Source organism: Benincasa hispida, chromosome 8 (assembly GCF_027475165.1).
Source record: "Benincasa hispida cultivar pf3 chromosome 8, pf3_genome.v1.1, whole genome shotgun sequence".
Lineage (NCBI taxonomy): Eukaryota > Viridiplantae > Streptophyta > Magnoliopsida > Cucurbitales > Cucurbitaceae > Benincasa > Benincasa hispida.
Window position 1 is genome coordinate 55780503 of NC_143485.1, and position 6045 is coordinate 55786547.

Consider the following 6045-nt stretch of genomic DNA (forward strand, 5'->3'; position numbering starts at 1 on the left):
TACTGGAGGAAAAGCTAAAAGGAACTGGGCTGAAGGTTGAGAAGAAGGCAGAAGGGTCAGACTATCGAATCAGTCTGAGCCAGTCTTGAAGATTTTGAGATTCCGGCCAAATCATGAGAAATTTTGAGCTGAAAGTTTAAGGTAAGATTAGACATTTTAGAATAAGTTTGTAGAAGGAAGTATTTCCAAATAAGGTTCGGAACTATGAGTAATCTAAGTTGTAAGTTGATTCTGGATTCTAGGGGGTGAAAAAGGAACTCGAGAAGCTACTAGAGTGAAAAGTTCCCAAGAGTTCGAGGTGATTGGCTAAAATGTTTTCGAACTAAAATGTTTTTAAACTGTTTTGATTACAAACGTTTTACAGAAAGCATGTTTGCAAAAATAATTCTCATGCCTACTAGTTTTCTAAAGTGGTTTTCAAGCAAGTTTGAATTGTGATTTGAATGCATGCATATTGTTGAAAAACTATTTACATATGTTAATTTTATCCAGCATGCGTTACCATCTTTAAACCATGTTGTATATGTGTTATACTGTACATGCTTTAAAGAGAAAAGTTGTTTATAAATAATTTTGGTAAAATGTGATGCCAAAGTACAAGGAGAAGGCATCCACCCAACTAGATACTGAAGTATAAGGAGAAGGTATCTATTAGTACTAAAGTACGTTTGAGAAGATACCAAGCCAACGGGATACTGAAGTACATTGGAGAAGGTATCCTAGTAGCTCAATACTGAAGTACAAGGAGAAGGTATCTGAGCAGTAGTACCTAATGTGGTCACAGGTGAATAAAGTTAGAGATTGAGCAAAAGGGTTCTCTCTGGACTAGTAGTTAGTGTTGGGGATTATTTTACCAGTTATAAAGTACTTTGATTTGAGAAATGATTTTACTGTTTTATGTTTAAAACAGTTTTATATAATTTACGTTTGGAAAATATTTATGCTGCAAAAGTTTATATTTCAGATAAAACTATTTTCTGAAATTATGCATGAGAATTTTCTATATTTTCTCGGTCACTCACTGGGCGTATGCTCACCCCGTTTTCAAATGTTCCCCCCCCCCCCCTCCCACAGGTAGCGGTCAAATCCTCTGAAGATAGTTCAGTATCTGCTTTGCCACTAAAGAACGAAAAGACTTGTAACCGTTTGCTAGGTGGTTACTGTTAATATTGTACACATGTTACTATTATTCATATAGGGACTAGGGTTTGTAAGTTTTGGGACTTGTAAATCTAATGTTGTAAATACTCTAAACATATTAAGTTTCTAAGTTAATAAATGGTGGGCCTAAAGACGTCCCATTGCATATGAATTATAATTGGTATCAGAGTTATTCCGCAAGAGTTATTTGGCAGTAAGTGTCAGCCCAAGGGGTGGTAACTACTGCAGTCACGCCTTTCTCTAGGCTAAAAAGGTGGTCTGGGGCGGGGTGTGACATGAACGTCACCACAGCTTTCGTTCATGGTGAATTGGAGGAAGTGATCTACATGGCTCAACCTAATGGCTATGAGGTGAAAGGAAAGAAAGACATGGTTTTTTGTCTTCACAGGTCCATCTATGGACTGAAGCAATCATCGAGACAGTGGTATATCAGGTTTGACACCTTTATTCTGAAGCACGGGTTTCACAGGAGCTCATATGTTGCCTGCGTATACTGGAAACTATCTCAGAAAGGTACATATACTTATCTACTTCTGTATGTAGATGATATGATTCTGGGATATGCTATGAGTATGATAAGTGGTTTATGTCAAATCCTGGGAAGGAGCATTGGAATGCAGTTAAATGGGTGCTTCGATATTTGAAAGGTAGTTCCAGTGTATCATTGTGTTTTAGCAAGGATTGTGATAAATCAGCACTATAGGCTTCACAGATGCAAATTATGTTGCAGACCTTGACAAAAGAAGGTCTCTATCAGGTCACATTTTTCGTTTGTTTGGTAATGTGGTCAGTTGGAAGGTTGCTCTACAGTCATTTGTTACCTTGTTTACTATTGAGTCAGAGTATATTTCAGTGGGTGAAGTTGTGAAAGAGGCAGTGTGGTTGAAAAGGATAGTTGGTGAGTTGTTGTCGCAGGAGTTCATTCCTATCGTCCGTTGTGATAGCTAGAGTGCTATTCATCTTGCGAAGAATCCATTTCATCATGAACGGTCTAAGCATATCGATGTCAAAATTAATTTTATCAAAGAAGTTATGGCCTAGAAAGATGTTGAACTGGTCAATGTTCATACAGTTGATAATTTGTCAGATATGTTAACCAAGGTTCTTCCAGCCTATAAGTTTAAATACCTATTAGATGGGCTGAATATTAAATCTGGATGATAGGAAGATTGAAGAATCAGCTTGGCACTTAAATATTCTTGTTATGAGGGAGATTTGTAGAAAATTACAAGGTATTTAAGTGGGTTTTATCGTGTATTTTGAAAAAATTAAAGGCCCAATGGTACTCTTGTAATTAATGAGCAGTGGCATTTTTGTAATATCCATTTCTTTTCCAAAATAGGGCTGAAAATCGTGTGACTCTTGTGAGGGGCTGCTGAACTGAACAGAAAAAGAAAAGGGGAAGAAGCCGCCACAATTGAAGGGTTAAAAACACAGCCGCTTAAGAGAGGAGCGGTCTGAACCGAAAAAGTGGAAGCTGCAGCTGTCTGTGGAGCAAGGGAGAAGCGTGCGGGCGGCTTCATGGAAGACCAAAGCCGAGAGTGCCGTTGAAGCCGCCGGCTACTTGTCGAGCAGACGCGGCCGTTTGGTGTTCGGACGTGCGGCAGCGTGCAGGTAGGGCGGCGACTGATTTCTGTTTGGCGGTTCGGTCCGGTCTGTCGGGTTCGAGCGTGGTCTTGCCGGTTCGGTTTCGCCATGGTGGCTGCATTTGGCAGCGGTTGGTTCAGGACCGTTGTCAATGAGAGATACGCGTGGGTCTGTGCGTGGTCCGCCGGTCAGAGGCGGGTAGCACACTGTTTTGGGCTGTTTTGCAGCGGGTTGTTCTTCAGAGGCGACGTTGTGTGTGGATCTCTCGGTTTCAGTGCATACTGATGAAATTACAGATTGGTAATTTCGTTGATTATCTGTAATTTGTAAAATTTCTTTATTGCTCATTAATAAATTAATTCAAGCTGGTTCTCAAAGTGGATGTAGACCAAACTGGTCGAACCACTATATATGTTGGTGTTCTTTACTGCTTTCGATTTATTTCTACTAATTGTTTGCGTTCTATTTGGCCATCTAAGTTAGGTTTAGAAACTCTCACAGCCTAAGGGAATGAAGTACATCAATACATTTCTGAAATATTCTAATCTCTTTGTTTCTCTTAATCGTACTTCTTTCACTGACTTCCCTACCTAGCGCTGAATAATTATACTTTACTTTAAGAGAAAGTTACAAATATATCAATCAAATCTAAAGTATTTGCAAATATAGTACATTGCAAAATAATTTGCAAATATGACAGAACTTAGATTTAGTTCTCAAGTCTATCAGCGATAGATCATATCATTAGTAGGAATTTATCATAGACCATATCTTTGGTAGAAATTAAGAGCAATAAAGTGTGTCACTAATAGATTTTACTTTGCAATTAATTATAAATGGTGTTATACACTTATTTATTATCCCTTGCAATTGCCCTTAATTTTTAATTTAATTTTACCTTTTCATCTTGGAATTTTAAGATTAGAACTTTTTTTAAAAAAAATTTAAAATTTATAAAGGAGTTACAAATATTGGCTTGCTATCAATGTGTCAAAGGAGTTGCTACATTTAAGTGTGTCTACTCATCCCTTGATTTCCGTTAGTTGTTACCTATTCAAAAAAAGAAAGTAGTTACAAATATTAATCTTCATTTTGTGCAACTTCTTAGACGGTATATTGCTTTCCAATTGAAATTTATTAAGTTTTTTTTTTTTTTCCCTTTTAGAATAGGAATTCATAAAGTTATAAACATGGATTATGGCCATTATTTAATATAAACATTCATGGGTATTTTTCTGGTAATATTAGGCTTCTATATGGCGAAGAAGCCAGAGAAATATGGTACAAAAAATTAACACTTGAATCAATTAGTTATAAAACCACCTTCATGTCTCTTAACTAAAATGGACATTTTGATTTTGTCAAACCTGAAACCTGATACCTATTTTTGACTTTTGAATGTGATGACTAAATTATCAGCTTGATTGACGACGACATTGGCCATCATATAATGCATTATGAATTGTTGAATTTGACGTACACTTTTTCAAAATAAATTAGGTTTTAAAATATATTAAAAAAAATATGTAATGAAGTTTCCATAAGATGGGAACACTTGCATGCTCTTTATATATCAATGATCTAGTTGGCCTAGATTTTTAATACACTTTCTTTTAATTCTTTTCTTTAATAAATTTTAGCCAAGCTAATACGGATTTAATTATATAAAATATTCCTAAATTTTGAGAGTGATTTCTATTATAAAAAATTTCAAGTGAACATTTGAACATTGAAATTGATAAAAAAAAAAAATACTATCCTTTAGAGGGATAAAGCTATATGAATGAATAAAGCTATATGAATGAATAAGCAATGACAATTAGATGTTTGAAAAATTAGAACAGATGATATCATTATTTTGGAAAAAGATGTGAAAGTTGATGTGTCTACAAATTTATTGATTAATGATAGCTTTTAAATAGAAAAAGAGGGTAAAAAACCAAACTTAATTAATTCTTAGCTTTGTACGCCTTTACATTATTACAATTAGTTGTCAATTTTTGTCCTTATTTTAACCAAGAATTTGTTTTTTTAAAAAAAATGGAAGAATGTAAATGTTTAAGGGTCATAATGGATCATTTCAAATTCTAAAGACGACATTGAAATATAATGTAAATTAGATAATTTAAGTTTAAATATAAACATCAATGAAATCATTTCTATGCATATCCTAGTTTTATGGGGTTGTTTCAACTTTTCGTCCAAGATTGGCCAGATATGGACATAATCATTATTTAATGTGTATCTATATATTGCCTTTAAGTTAAACTTCTCTTTTGAATTTTGTATAGGAAAAATGTTAGCACCCATCCTTATGCAGTCCTCTATTGCATCTAATAAAAATTTATCACGTGACAATTAATTTTTAAAAAGATTTTTAAAAAATTATTTTTTTTGTGTAGAGAGAAATTGAGAGGATGGACTTGGTGCAACCTAGACTGCACCTAAGTATTATACTTTGTTATCAACTTTTAATGATTGATTGATACTTTGAAAAAAATTGGGAAAAGAAAATTTTAAGAAAAAAACTATTTATATTTGTAAATAAATATTACAAACTTTTTAAAGAAGTTAAAAACGTTTTATTTAAGTTAATTTTATAACTTTTTTTTGTTTGTGTTTATGATTTTTTTACAATATATTGAAAATATTGATTCACTCATCATATCAATTTTGAATTTATAAAAATATAGAAACATTATGAAAATATCAACAAGTTGATGAAAATTTAATACTATGTTTACATTATTTAATTAATGGCTAGTTTTCTAAAAGAAAATAATTTCTTGTTTAGAAGAAGATATATACGTAGTGTGGAGGTACACCCGAGTATCCCAACTAAGTTTACATAACCCTAACATCTTCATCATATTCTACTTTTTCCTTCATTGATACTCCATAAACACATGGGAAAATAGTTACAAAAAGGTTAGAGGGAAGCCCGATTAATTACATAAGAGCAACTTGATTGAGAGCGATCGAGGTACAATTGTAGCTTTGAAAAGCTTAGATCTAAATGACTAACAATGCTCTTGAGCACTTAGGCCTTAGGCTTCTCACTAAAGTATGTTATACCAATTATCAATGAGTTATGCTTATGTTGGTATAAGACAACGGTTGACTTTTTATTCTTGAGTACAATTGCAAGGTGGGAGATTAAATCTCCAACCTCTAGGGATAAATGTCATGTCAATATCATTGAGCCAAGCTCATTTTTAACAATGACGATTGATTTTAATTTGGTCTTAGACGGCGTAATAATTTTGGAAAGATTTATTCGAAAATTTATTATTTAAT